Source organism: Mustela lutreola, chromosome 14 (genome assembly GCF_030435805.1).
Source record: "Mustela lutreola isolate mMusLut2 chromosome 14, mMusLut2.pri, whole genome shotgun sequence".
NCBI lineage: Eukaryota > Metazoa > Chordata > Mammalia > Carnivora > Mustelidae > Mustela > Mustela lutreola.
In genome coordinates, this window is record NC_081303.1 from 40,186,838 (window position 1) to 40,207,110 (window position 20,273).

The 20,273-nt window shown below is 35.5% G+C and overlaps 1 protein-coding gene across 3 annotated transcripts in view; it reads right to left on the reverse strand.

Annotated features, from left to right (window-relative positions):
* The window catches only part of SYT14 (synaptotagmin 14), a 206,994-nt gene that overhangs the window by 152,104 nt on the left and 34,617 nt on the right, over nt 1-20,273 (reverse strand). The window lies entirely within an intron of this gene.

Consider the following 20,273-nt stretch of genomic DNA (forward strand, 5'->3'; position numbering starts at 1 on the left):
GGGCAACCGATTTGGATGTCATAGAACACAATAGGATACAGATGCAATATGGTTCACTTCACAGAATATTCTTTCTAGAATATTCTAAAAAACTAAACGTTTTGCAATTTGGAACACCTGCTGCTGGGAGTCTAAACTAAATAAAGTCTGAGGTCTTTGCTAGTGCAAACAAAGCCCAAAAGGCCAGGTCAGTTCTATTAACAACTCTGACCATTAGGTTAACAGGAGGGAATCAACTCCTCCTGCCTCATATTCTTTCCTCTTTTATTTAAGCCTCTTCCCTTTATTCTTCTCCAAATTCAGGTGCATGACAGTCAAACCTTATAAAATCTTTGGAAAATTATTTGCCATCTTTGTTGCTCCTCTCAACACATAAAGACTATATTCTACTTAGCCTTTAGTTTCAAAGCAGTGAAATATTCCTAAAGGAAGGAGAAGGTTTCTGAGAACTAGATTTTAATTACCTTTGATACTTTTTAGAATATTACTTTGGACAAGTCACATCTTTTCGTTAAATGGATGACTGAGGTTAATTATTAATGAACTTTGCCACATTATCCCCCAAGATCTTTAGTGGGAAGATCAAGAGATAAAAGGGCCTGCGGTATATAATAGTGTAGTAACTCCTTACTATGTTTTATAGGCAAATAGTCTTTACAGTTAAGAGAATCAGAGACCCTGGGGGCACCTGGGTGGCCCAGTCGTTAAGCCTCTGCCTTCAGCTCAGGTCATGATCCCAGAGTCCTGGGATCGAGCCCCGCATCAGGCTCCCTGCTGGCGGGAAGCCTGCTTCTCTCTCTCCCCTTCCCCCTGCTTGTATTCCCTCTCTCACTGTGTCTCTCTCTCTCTGAAATAAATAAAGATCTTAAAAAAAAAAAAAAAAAGAGAATCAGAGACCCTGAAAAATCACTGTTAAAAACTAAAAATAGCTTTTACTAACTGTCCAAGATAAACTGCTGATTACTCCCTACAAATCAGGAATGGTAATTAAAAAAAAAAAATTATCCTTTATATTACATTTTTTAAAATTTATTTTTTATTTTATTTTATTTTATTTTATTTTTTAATATTTTATTTATTTATTTGTCAGAGAGAGAGCGAGCACAGGCAGAGTGGCAGGCAGAGTCAGAGGGAGAGGCAGGCTCCCTGTGGGGCAAGGAGCCCCATGTGGGACTCGATCCCAGGACGCTGGGATCATGACCTGAGCCGAAGGCAGCTGCTTAACCAACTGAGCCACCCAGGCTTTTAATCAAAATTTCTTTTTTAAAAAGTTTTTTATTTTGACTCCAGTATGGTTAAAATAGAGTATTATATTAGTTTCAGGTGTATAATATAGTGACTCAACACTTCATACATCACCCACTGCTTATCATAAGGGCACTCCTTAATCCCCAGCACCTATTTAAACCATTCCCCTGCCCACCTTCCTGCCTGTAACCACCAGTTTGTTCTCTACAGTGAAAAGTCTGTTTCTTGGTTTGCCTGTTTTTTTCCCCATCTGTTCATTTGTTTTATTTCTTAAATGACACATATGAGTAAAATTCTATGGTATTTGTCTTCCTCTGACTGGGGTATTTCTCCTAGCATTACTCTCTAGTTTCATCCATGTTGTTTCAAATGACAAGATTTCATTATTTTTATGGCTGAATAATATTCCATTCTATATTTATACATTCTTTATTTATACATTCTTTTACATTCTATATTTATACATTCTTCTTTATCCATTCATCTACTGGTGGACACTTGGGCTACTGTAAATAATGCTGCAATAAACATAGGGGTACATTTATTCCTTTGAATTAGTGTTTTTGTAGTTTTGGGGTAAATACCCAGTAGCGGTATTGCTGGATCATAGGTTAGCTCTATTTTTAACTTTTGAGGAACCTCCACCCTGTCTTCCACAGTGGCTGCACCAGTTCTCACCAAGAGTGCAAGAAGGTTCCTTTTTTCCACATCCTTGCCAACACTTATCTCTTGCAGTTTTTATTTTAGCCCTTTTGACAGGTGTGAGGCACTATCTCACTGCCATTTTGATCTGCACTTCCCTGATGAGGAGTGATGTTGAACATCTTTTCATGTGCCTGTTGGCCATTAGGATGTTTTCTTTGGAGAAAGGTCTGTCATGTTTTCTGCTCATTTAAAATATTTTTTTTTATTTATTTGGCAGAGAGACTGTGGGGGACCGGCAGAAGGAGAGAATCTTCAATGAGACTCATCTCTGAGCAGGTAGACTGAAGAGGAGCTCAATCCCACAACCCACAAGATCATAACCCTAGCCAAAACCAAGAGCTGGATACTCAACTGAATGAGCCACCCAGGCAACTTTGCTCATTTTCATTGGATTATTTGTTTTGGTTTGATTTAATAAGTTCTTTATGTATTTTCGATACTAACCTTTTATCAGCTATGTTGTTTGCATGTATCTTCTCCCAAGGAATGGTAATTTCTAAGACAGTATTACTGACTTACACAAAGTGTTATAATACTTCCAACACGTCCCAGGCTCTTCTTTCACTCCAAGTTTCCCCACATACTTGATAGAGCTGTCCTTCTCTGCCTCCCCTCTCTCTTCACTTGACCTGGCTAATTTGAATCTCATACTTTTCAGGATCCTGCTCACTGTCTAATATCTTGTCCTCATTTTTAGAGAAGTCAAAAGCCTGTCTTTTACCAGGGGCTAGAGGTCCTATATGAGGAAAAAGATCAAAATAGGCATAGAGACAATCTATCAATCTTTCAGATTCTGGTACACAGCAGCCAAATTCAAATGTGGATAGGATATATGAACAAACTTTTAGAACTTACACTGTCAAAACTCTTGAGAATAACAGGAGTGTTTAAAGAATGTCAAATTAGGACTCTCACCTTCTTGGTATCAGAATACCTAAAAAGTTGAAACTGAAAAGTTGCAAGGTGAGCACAGAACAAAAAACCTCTCTGGTGAGGCTTTATCAAACACCAAGAATTTGAACGTAAAACTAAAATGAAGTGGTAGTGGTACAGGGACAGACAACAGACCTAGAGAACAGACAGACAGACACACACACACAGATACATGCACACAGGGATTCTGACGTCTGAGGAAAATGGCTGCACCACAGTGGACAGAAATCATCTTTTCAATACAACTGAGCTGCAAATATGAGGGGGAAATGAACTTACATACAAATCAATTCCAGGTAGAATAAAGATCTTAATGCAAAAAGCTTTTGCTAATAAGTCTTTTAGAAAAACGTACAAAGATCTGTCTTCACAATCCCAGGATAAAGAAGGATTTCTTATGAAACAAGATACAAAAAGAACTACAAAAGAAAATACTGATAAACATAACCACATTCAAATTTAGAATTTCTGGTCATCAATAAATATCATATTATGAAAAGGCAAGCTGAAGAATGGGATATGCAACACATATGAAGGGGAAAAGGCTTATGTCTAAAATACACAAAGAATGCCTACAAATTAATAATAAATATAAATATGTAAGTATATATACATAATTAATAAAAATAGACAAAATCTTGACCAGACTTATCACAAGGGATGAAATACAAATGGCCAATGACATATGCAAAGTTCTTCGACTTTGTTATTAACCAGTAAAATGCAAATTAAACCACGATGCAATACCACTATTCCAAAATGACCAAAATTTAAGTCTGTCCATACCAAGTATTCACAGTAAAGTGGAGCAACTAGAAAGCTTTCAGACAAAATGGGATGATGCGTAACAATACATTAACAAAAAAGAAGAATCAAGGTACAGACGTCCCTGACTACAATGGTTCAACTTATGATTTTTCAACTTTATGATGCTATGAAGGTGACAGGCATTCAGGATGCACTCTGAATTCTGAATTTGGATCTTTTCTGGTCTCATGATAAATCGTACAATGCTCTCTTGTGATGCTGGGGGGTGGCACACGAGCATAAGAGTATACAACAGATTCACTTACCACGATTTTGTATCTGTACAACCATGCTGTTTCTGACTTTCAGGACAGGATTCAGTAAGTTGTGTGAGATACTCAGCACTTCACTATGAAACAGGCTTTGTGTTAGATGATTCTGCCCAACTACAGGCTAATCTAAGTGTTCTGAGCATATTTAAGGTCGGCTAGGTGAGCTACGTTCAGTAGTTTAAGTGTACTAAATGCATTTTGACTTGCAATATTTTCAACTTATGATGGGTTTACTGGGATGTAATGCCACTATATGCTGAAGAAAACCCATATATTCACACATGAGAATATGATGCAGCCATAAAATGAATGAACCAGTTACACGCAACAAAATGAACCACATGAATGTGAGGTCGAGAAAAGGCTGAAGAGTACATACTGCAAGGTTCCACTGTAAGGTTCAAAATAGGAGATATTAACTAGCTCTTCCAAGGATGAACACTTAGGCAGTAAAAGCATAAAGAAAAAAGGAAGTGACTACCCCAAGAGCAGACAGGGAGAGGGTGGTAACCAGGAAGATTACTTGGGACTTCTACTTCTAGAAGTAGAAGCATTCTACTTCTTTACATAGGTGTTTACTTTAAATACTATTTTTTATGTCCATTATGTTTCAAATAAAAACAGAACATAATGAATAGTCCTTTGGGGCATGCTTGATAAATCTTTTGTTTTATTATATTATATTTTGTTTTAGTTATGGTGATGCCTGATAAATCTTTTCAGTTCTGCAAGAGCTCCTAACTGGCCTGCCTACTTCCCATCCTGTCCTTCTTTGTCTAGTCTCACACAGGATCCAGACTGAGCCTTCAACACTCAGAATTAACTGTCCTCTCCTCATAACTTTGGAATGGCTCCCCATTTCCTCCATGACCTGCCTATTATTCTTCTGACCTCACTTCCTACCACCTCCCTGCTAGCTCATTCTGCTCCAGTCACACAGGATGCTTTAATACTCCTCAAATACGAGCCAGCTTGCTTTTCCATGGTGTTCCCTCTGGCTGCATGGCATTTTCCAAGCTATTCACATAGAGAACTCTTTCATCTCCTCCTAGTCTTGTTTAAATGTTATCTTCTCCGTGAAAGCAACTTTGTCCTTCTTATTTAAAAACACAATCCATCACCACCCACTCCTCTCCTCTTCCTCGATCTGTTTTCTGTATCAATCTTCAAAATACCAAGTAATTTAATTTTGCTCTTTCTTTACTATCTCTCTTCCCCAACTAGAATATAAACTTCAGAAAAGATAAGAAGACAGAGGACTGTCACATCTGTGAAAATAAATGGTTATTTTTACATGAGATTTGGGATGGATTGTTACGTCAAATTACTACAGCAAGAGTTGATCTCTAGGTTTATGAACATAAACATAAAAATTTAATATTAAAACCAAATCCAAGGGGCACCTGGGTGGCTCAGATGATTAAATGTCTGCCTTTGGGGAACACCTGGGTGGCTCAGTGGGTTAAAGCCTCTGCCTTCAGCTCAGGTCATGAACCCAGGGTCCTGGGATCAAACCCCACATCGGGCTCCTCACTCAGAGAGGAGTCTGCTTCTCCCTCTTCCTCTTCCTCTCCCCCTGCTCATGCTTTCTCACTCTCTTTATCTTTCTGTCTCAAATAAATAAATAAGATCTTTTTTTAAAAAATCCAGAAATACAGGGCAAAAAAAACACATCAAAACAAAGTTGACACAGAGAATCTACCGAAAATATACAGCAAACAAAATGAATGATAATACATTACAACCCAAAAGTATTCACTTTGAAATTAAGAACATGGCAAAGCTGCTGGCTAGCACAGCATACTTTCAGAATTGAAGTGGAGATCTTAGGATGTCTCAAATTTAAAACATTAATTTCTAGTCTCCTTGAGTTTCAGTGAAAAGAAGAATCATTGATCTTGTATGGTATCCCATCTCCTTTATTTCACAAATACCCTAAACAATTAAACTTCATTTTTGGAGGCGAATGAAAACATAATCTAGTCTTAAGTGCTGTTTTTAATCACAAAAGGATGAAAATGATGAAGCATTCAATTAAAGAAGTTTTGAAAAGATGGTATAAAAAAGCCCTAAAGAAAGAGGAGCAAACAATTAAGATAAAAGCATCAATTAATTAAATTAGGTAAAAGCGATAGAAGAATCTAAGAACTTTTTTTTTCAGTTATTGTTGTGTATAGGGGGAAAGGGGGCTAAAAGAAAACATACAAACCTTAACAAATCTAATCAAGCTCACATTAATTCATGGTTCAGTCTGATCATGCACTATGCCAAGTATTTTACAGGTTGCATTTTACTCAACTTTCACAACCCTATCCTTGCGAAAAAGAAACTGAAACTTGATGACTGAATAATTGGCCCAAGTTCATGGAGTTGTAAGTGGCACAGTCAGGATTCAAACAAAGCCTTAGTTAACTCAGATCTCATTGCCTGAACCAATATATTGTTTAAAAATACAAAATACTAAAAACAAACAAACAAAAAAACCAAACCCAGAATTCTATATAGGAGAACAAGGATGTGATCAGAGATATTTAAAATTTTAAAGACCAATCAACACACACTTTTCCAAATGTCTATGAAATAAGAATAAAATATACAGTTTAAATATCAAAAACCACCTTAAATAAAAATAACAGCTTAAAAAGATTTTTTAAAAAGTTTTTTAATACGTTCTAGGACCCAAGATGAAAAGCGTCTTCATTTATTTTTCAAAGCTAGCGTGATTCTGATAATAAAATTGGACAAAAAGAACCCCACAAAATATTATAAATTAGGGGGTAAAAACGCAAAAAGAACCCCACAAAATATTATAAATTAGGGGGTGAAAACGCAAATACATTCAGAGTCAAGTAGGTAAAATAAATGTGTAATTCTAATCGGATAAAAGAGTATAATTACCAAGAAAATTATAATTACCAAAGAAAATAGAGAAGGCTCAAATTACCATTATCAGGACTGAAAAGGGATATTACTATACACCCTGCAGACATCAAAAGGACAATAAAAGGCATGTTACAGACAACCTTATAAATTTCACAACATGGTGAAATGGGCCAATTCCTCAAAAAGTACACACTACACATTATTATAAAATAAATAATTTGAATAGACTTACAACTACTAAAGAAATGGATTCATAATATAAACAGCTCTTGAGAAAGACATCTACAAGTCCAGAAAGGTTTCATTGGAGAACACTAAACATTTAAAGAATGAACACCAGTTCTACACAATTTTTTCCAGAAAACAGAAGAGGAGAAAATATTTCTCTATTTATTTATTTATTTATTTATTTAGGATTATTTATTTATTTATTTATTTATTTGTCAGAGCGAGAGCGAGTACAGGCAGGCAGAGTGGAAGGCAGAGTCAGAGGGAGAAGCAGGCTCCCTGCGGAGCAAGGATCCTGATGTGGGACTCGATCCCAGGATGCTGGGATCATGACCTGAGCCGAAGGCAGCTGCTTAACCAACTGAGCCACCCAGGCATCCCTCTCAATTTATTTTATACCAGGATTGCGCTAATACCAAACCAGACAAAGTCTGTTAAAAAAAGAAAACTATAGGTCAATAACCCTTATGAATGGAGGCACAGAAATCTTTCACAAAACATAAGCAAATAGAATTTACCAATACATATTGGAAAGGAAAAAATACAACTGTCCCTATTTGTAGATTATTCTACATAGAAAATCCAAAACAAATGAAAATAAAACAAAACCAAACCTACAACTATAGCTGAGTCTGACAAAGTCACAGGATATAAGCCTAACACTGAAGAATCAGTTATATTTCCATTTCCTAGCAATGGATATATGGAAACCAAAATTTAAAATACAATGCCACTTATAATCATTCCAAAGAATATAAACTACTTACAAATAAAAAAATCTAATGAAATATATATAGGACTTATATTTTGGATATAAAATGATGCTAAAAGATTTTAAAATCTAAATAAATGGAGAGAGTATGTTAGTGATTTAGAAAATCCAACACAGTAAAAAACAATTTTCCCAAGCAGATAGACAGATTTACTATAATTTCTATCAAAATTTCAGCAAGATTTAAAATTCAGCATGATTCAGCTTTATGTTCCTTCCACCATTACCTCACACCTTTCTATCCATTCCCACACACATTCCCTAGATTTGTCTATATTAAGTAGAAAAATCACAAAGGGTTTTTTTGGATTAAAGAGCATCTCCTCATGGGTCACACTTTGTATCTCATCTTTAGGGGCCTGCTGAGACTTGAGTCTAGTGAAAAGTCTAGAGGTAAAGCAGGGTGGTGGGGGTGGGCCCTAAGGAGAATGAGGAGTGCCTCAAATGTAACCCCCTCAAGAGGAGGCCACTGCAGTTTCTTCAGGCCAAGCACCGCTAATCTCCTTAGATGAGAGTACAACAGCTGCTTTTACTAACAAAGAAGACTCAGTAGACTGTGGGAGTTCAATGCCATAACCTCATCAAAATTTTCCCCTATGTCCCTATTCTAATTTTCAGAATCCCATTCCCGGCCAATCGGTGCCTTCATTTCAACAAATATTCTATGAAGTTGGGAATCCAGTTTGCACTGTAATTCACCTACTGATGGGATGTGACTTTGGATATGGTTTTCAGCAAGCTCAACCTCTGATTACAAAAAATAGGGATCTCTTTCTGGGAAGACATAGGAATTCTGTGGTAATTTACGTGGTACTTAAATTCGGAGCTCAATCCCCAAATTCATCCCCTTCTTTGCTCATTTCAGGAGCAATTACCAAATGTCATTATATGCATTAGTTTGACAAAAATGTTCCAAGGTATCAAAATAAATGGTCACCTAGAACCTTTCCTCTTAAAAGTATCTGATTATACAATGGTGAGATTTTGCCCATCACTGTCGCCACGTCATGCCACGCATGGACTATCAATCCCCTCTTTACTACTGAAAACAGAGTCCACCGCTTTAAATCAAATCAGATTAGGAAATGAACTGGAGAAACCCCAGAACAAATTCAGAAAAATCATTCTTAAGACTCTGTTCCTCTAGAACCACTCCAGTAACAAAGTCTGTATTAGTCAGAGTTCTCCAAAGAAACAGAACCAACAGGATATATTTATAGAGAGATTTATTTTGATTATAGGGGCTGACAAATATGAGCTCTTCCGGACATGCCAGCAGTCTGGAGACCCAGGGAAGAGTTGATACTGTAGTCCTGAGTCCGAGGACGCCGCAGGCACCGTTCCTTCCTTCTCGGCTGGGTCTCAGTCTTTTCTCTTAAGGCCGTCCACGGGTTAGGTGCCGCCTATCCATACTATGAAGGGTAATTTGCATGGCTTAAAAGACTATGACTTAAACATTAATCACATTTTTAAAACACATAATATATATGTCTGACAGCAATATATATGTTTGACAAAAGTGGGCACCACAGACTAGCCACACTGACACACAAAATTAACCACCACGATGTCCACACAAAAACCTGTACTAGAATTTTCACAGCAGCTTTATATGTGGTAACCCCGAACTAGAAAGCATACAAATGTCTTTCAACAAGTGAATGGTTAAAACACCGTGGTATGTCTCTACCATGGAGCACTCTCAGCAATAAAAAGGAACAAATGATTGATACATGCAACAACTTGGGTGGATATCAAGGGCATTATGCTAAGTGAAAAATTCAGTCTAAAAAGATCATATACTGTATAATTCTCCTTATATAAAATGTTGAAATTATAAAATTACAGAGCCAGAAAACAGATTAGTGGTTACTAGGGATTAAAAATGTCATTCAGGTCACTGTGAAAGTGTATTTATCAATATAAGAGCTTTTTTCTTTTTAAGAATTTATTTATTTGAGAGAGAGGGCACGTGCACACTTGAGCAGGGGAGGAGCAGAGGGAGAAGGACAAGCAGACTCTTTACTCAGTGCAAGGTTCAGCCCCAGATCGCTGAGATCATGACCTGGACCAAATTTAAGTACTGGCCACTTAACCAACTGAGCTACCCCACTGTCCTGATATAGCGGGTTTATTTATAAGAATACATGGTAAGACACAGAAAGAAAATGTTTAAAACATATAAAGAGGCTTTGCTGAACCAGTTATTAAAATATATTGCCAAACTGCAACTAAATAGTACGACAGTAACAAAATAGACTAGATAAAAAGTATAATCAAGTATACATGGCAAGTTTGTATATGATGAAGAAGAAATTTCAAATTAGTACAGAAAACATGAATTTACTGGTTATTCAATAAACAGTGCTGTCACCTCTAGGTATAGAAATTACACGTGATTTTTAATTTTTTCTTAATCTCTGTCACCCGAATATTTAGTAGTGAATATATAGTTGTTTTGTAACCAGAAAAATATGTACTACTATTTGAAAAAAGTTAAGTTAAATGGAATTTTATTTTAGGTAAAATTTATAAACATAAAGAAACTAAATAAAATGACTAATAGTTTTCTACATATAAATATGAAAATTCCGTGTTAGATCTAAAGATAACAAAAATTTCTAAGTTAAACAACAAAGAAGGGCTAAAATTAATATATGGCCAGGAAAAGTTATCCCTCTTGGGTACCTCAGTGGCTCAGTCAGTTATGCGGCTGCCTTCAGCTCTGGGACTGAGTCCTGCATGGGGCTCCCTGCTCATTGGGGAGCCTGCTTCTTCCCGCTCCCTCTGATGCTCCCCCCTATTCATGCTCCCTCCTGCTCATTCTCGTTCTCTCTCTTTTACAAAAATAAATAAAAATACTTTTTAAAAAGTTATCATTCTTAACATATCCTTAATATTTTTAAATAAAGAAAATTCATAAAACTATAAGAGTAATTTCCAACAGACACTCACCAAAGAATTCTAAGTCATTATTTAACACGAATAATATCCAACCTCACAGTAATCTGAGAAATGCAATATACAATAATATACCAATTTCACAAAGTTTTTTTTAACCAAATGATGAAAAAAGTTGTGTATCTGATTATCAATGTAAACTGTTACAAATTTTTTTAAAAAGACCTTAAAAAATGAAGATATTCTTTTACCCAGATAGGCTATTTCCACACATCTTTTATATATATAAAAGATGATTTTCCCCCTAAGGAAATAATCAGAACTATTACAAACATAATAGAAGTGTTATACTCATTGAAGCACTATTAGTAATAGCACAAGAATTTATACATTTAAAATTCCAGAAATAGCAGACTGGCTCATAAAAAATAATGTGCCTATACAAGAGAAAACCATGCCATCATTAGAAATCAGATAAACAATAAAACAAAATGACAAATGGTCAATAATAATGGTCATATGTAATATCATATAGGTGTAAATTCTAGATAAAAAACAATCAACAGAATGTGAAACCTATTGTGTTCAAATTACTTATATATGTATATAAAAAGACTATATGTTAATATTCTAGGTATTAATATTTGTCACTTGTGGGAGGTACAATTATGCATCTTATACACTTTCCAAATATTTCTTTGCATTTTCTAAGTTTTTGATAATGAATAGCATTTTTATACCACCAGAAAAAAACAACAAAAAAATTTTTTTTAAGATTTTATTTATTTATTTGACAGAGAGTGAGCACAAGCAGGAAGAGCAGCAGGCAGAGGGAGAGGCAGAGGGAGAAGCAGGCTCTTCATGGAGCAGGGAGCCTGATGCGGGGCTCAATCCCAGGACACTGGCATCATGACCCGAGCTGAAGGCAGCCACTTAAGCAACTGAGCCACCCAGGCGCCCCCCAAAAAATTTGTTTTGTTAAATCAAAAAGAAATTTATATATGTCTCTGTGTGTATATATATACACACATGAAAGATCTCTTTATTATTAAAAAGAAAATATAGAACAATTCCTAAGTAAGGGTAAAGAGCAAAAGATCAACATGATTGTAACATGTGTCTCTTTTTTTAAAAAGGAAAACAAGGGTCTGTTATGAAATATATTTAGGAAATACTGGGTTGAACAGAGTTGAGGAGTCTTCCTCAGTGCAGGACTTCAAAGTTCTAACTTTTCTAGCCTAAGTCACCTCCATGACAGCCTCTAGAGTGACTTCACAGAAATCTAAGAATCTGAGAACAACTTAAAGACTGACAATCTAATCAATCATTCTCCTGTTCTGAACGTATTTTGTAAAGAATACAGAAAAAAAACAGAGGGAGGGAGGGAGGAAAAGTGAATTCTGTCTACAATAGAAGTAAGGTTCTGTAAGGCATTAATTAGTGAGGACACAGTGGGACCAGGAAGAGTGAACAAGAATTTTAAAAGAGAGCAGATGGGAAGGTTTGTAAACCTGACTTGCTTGTTATAATTGGTTTTACATGTATAAGTTTAATTGATATTGAACATAATTTAAAAATATGCAAAATTTATACATAGGCCTTTATATGGGAGGAAAATCAGACATGATATAGTTGAATTATAAAAATACTATAAATTGAAATGAAACTATACCTTAGTGTTTAAATCAAATTGTACCCTGGACATTTAAAGCACCAAAGATTTCAGTGTTAAATTTAATTAGCATATAAACAAACAGCTAAGCATTACGCTATTTACTAAACAGATTTTCATATTAGCCATTAGATGGCACCATATATCTACTAGTTAACATAGTTTAGTATACTAAACTAATTTTCCCCAGATGCTTAAATATTATAAAATACATTTGACTTTTAAGTACATAAGGTACATGTTATCTTTTATCATGATTAATATTTAAGCTTTAAAATGAAAAAAAAGATAAACGACTACATTTTTATCACCATTTCTGGAAAATTAGTAATTATTTAAATTAAATAATCCCATCCCAGAAATCAAACTACAATGTTCTAAGACAACTATTCAAAAGTTAAATGTCAGATGGCTAGAGAATGTCTTCCTCTAAGCTAAATCTAAAATAAAGCTAATTTTCTACCTTAATAAATTTTTGACTTTTCATTCATAAATGTACATTGTCCAGTTTCTAATTCTTATACTAAATTTCTGCCTTTTCTTCTTAGCTATATATCATCATATCTTGTTTTCTAATCCAGAATCTCAATTCTTCTCTCTTTGAAGTGCAGATTCCTAGTTTCTACCCTAAAATCCTCTGCTCCAGATTTTTGTATCATCTATTTACATACCAAAAGTGACCCCATTCTGATTATCCCTTTTTCCATTTCCAGTTAAAATACAGTAACAGGAATACGATTTACCCTACCACCCTAGAACACTAAGCATCAGACAAAATATATAAAACAATGGCACCATGATACCAGACACAGGCAAGAAAGGAGAGTGATCACTGATGAAGAAAAAAAAAAAAATTATTTTCCAAGCTTACTGCCTGGACAAAGTTTCCAGGCTGCAGCAAAGGGAGAGGGAACCCAAGCAGGACCCAGGGTTCTCCCTGAGCTGAGGAGCTGAACTCTGGAGTACAAAGAAGCTGGGGGGCCTGAAGTCTGCATGGCTCAAATCCAGACAGTAAAAAGGTGAGCAGAGAGAGAACTCCAGATACCTACACTGAGTCACCTACGAGTATACATACAGCTAAGGACTGCTCAAGACATCCACGTGAGGAAACTCTCAGAGGTTGGGCAAAGAATCCTCCCCTGTTCCCCCACTGAAAATTAGAGGGAAGATTGTGGCCCATCTCACAAAGACAAGAAACAGTGCTTACTCTCGATAACCAAAATTTAAAATCTCAAACCTGATGGGGCCACTGATTAGAGTACTAAGAAGGATCTTGCCCAGAAGACAGGAAAAATTAACCTTACAGTAAATGCAGGTAGGGTTCCACCTAAATACCTTTAAGAGTAAGACCAAAATGAACAATATTTTCCTAAGTCACAACTTATCTCAGAACAAAGCTCAGGAAATAAACAAACATATCCAAAACACAATAAGGGAAACTTCACAATGTCTGGCAGTCAATAAAATATTGTCAGGCATGTGAAGAAGGGGGAAAAAAAGAGGAGAAAGATAAATCCGTCAAAACTGACTCAGAAAGATGACAGACTTAGTAGATAAGAATACAAACAATATTTATGATCTATTCCCTGGGTTCAAGAAGCTAAAGGGAAGACTGCATATGTGAATAAGAAATACAGAAACACATTTTTAAAAACCTAATTCCAGGGGCATATGAGTGGCTCAGTTGGTTGAGTTCCAACTCTTGACCTCAGCTCAAGACATGATCTCAGGGTCGTGAGATTAAGCCCTATGTCAGGCTCCACACTCAGCGCAGAGTCTGCCTAAGATTCTTGAGATTCTCTCTCTCCCTCTCCCTCTGCTTCTGCCCCTCTCTCTCTCAAAAAATAAAGATAATAAAAAACCTAAATCAAATTCCAAGGTAAAAATACACCAGAAGAGATCATTAGCAGATTAAATACAGCAAAAGAAAACGTTAGTCAACGTAAAAGAAACATCAATAAAAAGTTGTTGAAATAAAACAGAGAAAAAAAAAAGATTAAAAAAAAAGAGAGAGAGAAAATCAATAAACCGTGGGACTTTAAGTGGGCAAATACATAACTGGAGTCCATGAAAAATGAGGGCGGAGAAAGAGGAATCAAGAAAATATATGGCCCCATCAGTTAAGTGTCTGCTCTGGTCATGATCCCAGAGTTCTGGGATCAAGCCTCGCATCGGGCCCCCTGCTCAGTAGAAAGCCTGCTTCTCCTCTCCCTCTGCTGCTCCCCTTGCTTGTGCGCTCTCCCTCTGTCAAATAAATAAATAAATAAATAAAATCTTTTTTTTTAAATAAAAAAAAAAAAAGAAAATATATGAAGAAATAATGGTCAAAATGTTCACAAATTTAATTAAAACTACCAACAAAAAGCTTATTGAACACTGAGTACAAAAAAACACAAAGAAAATTACTAAAAGGACATGATACTCAAATTGCTTAAAACGAGTTATAAAGATAAAATCTTTAAAGCAAACAGGAAAAAAATACATACAAAGAAAAAAAGATACGATTAACAGTAACAAATTATTCTTCAGAAACAATACAAGCTAGGAAAAAAATGGAGCACCATCTGGAGAGTATTAAAGAAGGAAAAAAACTGTGAACTAGGATAATTTACTAGTAAAAATATCTTTGAAAAGGATAAAAACAAAACAAAACAAAAAAGTGAGACACACAAAAGCTGAAAAAATTTGTCACGGAGCAAACCTGCTATGAGATATGTTGAAGTCCTTCAAGCAGAAAGAAAACGATACCAGATGGAAACCTAGATCTACAAAAAAGGAATACAGAGCACCGAAAATTTGTAAATGTGTGGGTAAATATAGTTTTTGTCTTGTTACCTAAATTTTTTTAGAATATAATCAAGAGTTATCTCACAGGAAATGATGGAGTTAGGAAGCTACAACAGTTGGTTCCTCCACTCAAACAACTTTTACGTGGGAAAAAAACCAGCGATCATCCTCCACCGTCAGCTCTGCTGTGGCAGTAGAGAGAGAACCTGGTTGGTATTCAAGCTACCAGGAAGGACTGAGTCCTCCAAAATGTTGGGGTTATGCATTTTTGTTATTTTAGCAATTCCCTGAAGGACCAGGATAGATGCTTATCTTTGTTTTGGCCTCCTCAAGCTACAGCAACTTCCCTGAGAACAGTTACCAGAAGATATGAAGAGACACAAATCTTTGTTTTGCTTGGTATTTCAGGTACAGACATGTAAGGAAAAATCTGTAAGGTCACTGGCTGACTACAGATTTCACATACAATGGAAAAGAAGTATCAGTGACCACACATAAAAAGGAATACAGACTTTTCAAAAATAGTGTGGGAAAGGCACTACACTGACAACCGCAGGCCCCACCAAGCAATAATCAGCAATCTCTCAAAAGCAGGAGAATTTGATTTCACTACCATGCCACAGTATTCAAAATAAGCAGTTCTCAACAAAATATAAAAAACAAAAATATAGTCCATTCACAGGAAAAAATATTCTGATAGATAGAAATTACCTCTAAGGAAGCCCAGAGATAAGAATTACTAGTCAAAGACAATAAATCAACAGTTTTAAATATGCTCAATTAGCTAAGGGAAACAATGGGGAAGAACTAAAAACAGACAGAACAATGTTTGAACACACACAGAATGTCAAAGAAGAAATTAAAACTATTAAAAGAAAATAAACAGTAATTTTGAAGATGAAGACAAAACAACTGGAATTACTCATTTTGAGGAGCAGGAAAAAAAGAATGAAAATCAACAGAACCTTGGCCTGTTCTATGGGATAGATCTATGGGATACTATCAAGTGTGCCAACATATGTATCACAGGAATCCCCAAAGAAGAGAGAAAGGACAGAAAAAATATTTGAAGAAATAATGGCCAAAACCTTCCAAACACAAAATGAAGATATCTGTTCCCAAAGTTGTTGAAAGAAATGAATGCAACCATCTGGCATTCCAAGCCAGATAATCACAAAGACCTGTTCTTACTACTTCTATTCAATACTACACTAGAGGTTCCACTTATTACAGTAAGGCATGAAAAATAAAGAGAAGGCATCTAGATTGGAAAGGAAGAAGTAAAATGATTTTTCTTCACTGACACGATCATCTACATAGAAATTCCTTTAGAATTTACAAAAAAGCTGCCACAACTAATAAACAAGTCAACAAGGTTGTAAGATATAAGATCAATATGCAAAAAGCAGCTTTGTTCTTACATATTCCCAATGAACAACTAAAAACTTTAAAAATTCTATTTAGAAGGATTAAAAATTATAGTATACTTTGGGATAAATCCAATAAAATAACAATAAAATGTACATACCAGAAACTATAAAATTATCAGAAAAAATTAAAGAGCTAAATATACACACAGATCAACTCAATATAATCAAGATATCAATTTTTCCCATATTTACAAGTTAAATACAACCCTGTTCAAAAAGCCATGAGGCTTTTCTATACAAACTAAAAATATAATATAATGCAAAGGACCTAGAATAACCAAAAGAATTTTAAACTGAAGAATAAAACTGGAAGACTTATCCTACCTAATCAATAATAGACACAACTAAATGAAAAGATACTCAATGCTAATGTAATATAAGAATTATATTTTAAAATGTCTACACTGCTCAAGCAATCTACAGATGCAATGCAATCCTTATCAAAATTCCAATGTCATTTTTCACAGAGCTAGAACAAATAATCCTTAAATTTGTATGGAATCACAAAAGAGCCCAAATAGCCAAAGCAATCTTGAGAAAGAATAAAGCTTGAAGTACTACACTTCCTGATTTCAAATTATACTATAAAGCTATAATGTAACAGTATGGTACAAGCATAAGAAGACACACGAATGAGTGGAACAGAACAGAGAGCCCAGAAATAAACCCATCTGTATACAGTCAATTGATTTATGACAACGAAGCAAGAACATATAATGGGGGAAAGAACAGTCTCTTCAATAGTCTTGGAAAAATCTGACAACTACATGCAATAAAACTGGACCACAATCTCACACCATACATGAAATCATCTCAAAAATCTATTGAAGACTTGAACATAAAACCTGAAACCATGAAACTCCTAGAAGAAAACATAAATGGTAATCTCCTTGACAACAGTCTTGGTAATGATATATTGGATCTGACACCAAAAGCAAAGGCAAAAAAGGTAAAAACAAAATGTAAGAACTAAAAAGCTTCTGCATAGCAAAGGAAATCATCAACAAAATGAAAAGTTAACCTACCAAATGGGAACAAAACATTTGCAAATAATATATTTGATAAATGGTTCATAAACTATATATATATGTATACATATACACACACACACACACACACATATATATATAAAAAGAACTCATACAACTCAATAGCCCTCCCCCAAATTACAACCCACTTTTTAAAAATGGGCAGATCTGAATAGCTATGTCTTCAAAGAAGACATATGGATGGCCAACTGGTACTTACTGTAGTGATCACTTCACAATATATACATTTATCAAATTATAAAGTTGTACAACTGAAACTACTGTGGTCTACATTAATTATATAACCATTTTTTTAAGATGTTATTTATTTATTTGACAGAGAGATCACAAGTAGGCAGAGGCAGGCAGAGAGAGAGGGGGAAGCAGGCTCCCTGCTGAGCAGAGAGCCCGAAGCAGGGCTCGATCCCAGGACCCTGGGATCACGACCTGAGTGGAAGGCAGAGGCTTAACCCACTGAGCCACCCAGGCACCCCTAATTATATAACCATTTTTAAAAAGGGTGATAATAAACTACAATAATCAAGATGGTTTGGTATCAGCAACAAGACCGACAAATAGATCAATAGAGCAAGATAGTATACATAAACAGGCCAATAAATATATGATCTGTTGATTTTTTATAAAGGGACAAAGGAATTTTCAATGGAGAAAGTTAAATCTTTTCAACAAATGATGCTGAAACAGCTGGATATCCATATGGAAAAAGTGATCTCTGGTCTGCATAGTACATCACATACAAAAATTAACTCAAAATGGCTTTCTTCAAAATAATACCCTTCTTCAGTACTTTTTGTATAGAGAAGAGCTAACATAGCAGGTTTAGGACTACTATCCTTGGAAAGATCTGTTGCAAGGCAGGCCCTTGATTGGCATTTCGGAACCTGGCTCTCAGAGTGCTTCCAATCCACAATTAAGTGGTAAGAATGGTTCCCTGTGCCAAGACTATTTGTGTAGACACTGTTTTACGCTGAACCTCTGCTTTCCTTCTGGGAGTCTGTAATTTTGCTACTAGCTAGACGGAAGGTGCCTATGTGACCAGTCCCATATAAAAACCTTGAGCTCTGAATATTCACTGGAGTTTTTAACAGACAAAAAGAAACATCACACTGATGTTGCCCCACATTCTCTACTGTGCAAAGAACATCCTTCATAAGGAAGGCTGCACGTCGATTTCGATTCCCCCAAATTCTATCCATGTCCTTTCTTTCCTTATGATCTGACTTACCATCTTTATTACACTGCTGTAATAAATCTTAGCCATGAGTACAACTACATGTTAAGTCTATGAGTCCTAGGAAATCCTCAAATACAGAGGTGGGTCTTGCAGACCCTCAATGTCTTATAACACAAAAAAGTATTAAATCAACACTATACCATGCTGTTTGATTTTCCTAAGCAAACTATGCATTCTTCCATAGTCATGGCCAGTTACAAAATTAACAAAAAGTTAATGCAAATCATTAATTTTTGGGGTGCCTGGGTGGCTCAGTGGTTAAGCCTCTGCCTTCGGCTCGGGTCATGATCTTAGGGTCCTGGGAACAAGCCCTACATTGGGCTCCCTGCTCAGCGGGGAGCCTGTTTCCCCCTCTCTCTCTGCCTGCCTCTCTGCCTACTTGTGATTTCTCTCTCTGTTAAATAAAGAAATAAAAAATCTCTTAAAAAATCATTTACTTTTTAAAAAAATTATTATTTTTTATTTTTTATAAACAGATAATGTATTTTTATCCCCAGCGGTACAGGTCTTTGAATTGTCAGGTTTACATACTTCACAGCATTCACCATAGCACATATCCTCCCCAACATTAACTTTTTTATATGCAAAAAATGACTAGATAGAAATAAAAGGCCCCATTTACAAAATTATATATATATAAAAATGCAGTTAAGTAGAACTTAATAAGAAATGTGCATGCCTATAAAACTGAACTGGAAGATACAAGAGAACAGAAAGATAAATGTATGTTTTTCATTTATCTAAATTCAATTAGCCAACATATAGTAAGATAGATGTATATAAGAATTAACCCAATCCCATTAGGATTAATTTAGGGGAAGGGAGTGGGACATAAGTTATAGGAGGGAAACTTGACAAGGTGATTCCAAAGTTCATCTGGAAAAATAAGCATAGGAGAATAATCAGGAAGAGTTTTAAATAAACATTAATGCAAGAAGCCCTTTTCTACCAGGTAACAAAAGCCACAATAACAAAAGCACTGTTCTAGTTGTTCCAAAAAAGACAGATCAGTGAAAGAAAAAAATCTAAATACAGAAACTGACCCACATATGTACAGTATAGTATACGATAACAGTGGTACTTCAAATTAGCAAGGAAAGGATGAATTATTCAATAACTGGTATTTGCATAACTGATTAATCAGTTATAGATAAATGTAAAGCTAGAGCCTTTCCCCATACCTTAGACTGAAATAAATTCTAAGTGGACCAAAGATGCCCACTCACATTTTACACTAAGCTGAACAATTGAGCTAAACAATGGATTCTTTAAGGAAATCACCTCCAAACCAAAGCCGTATCACCAGATAACATTACTTTAGTTCCTCTATGGTTATCTATCTTCTGGGATTG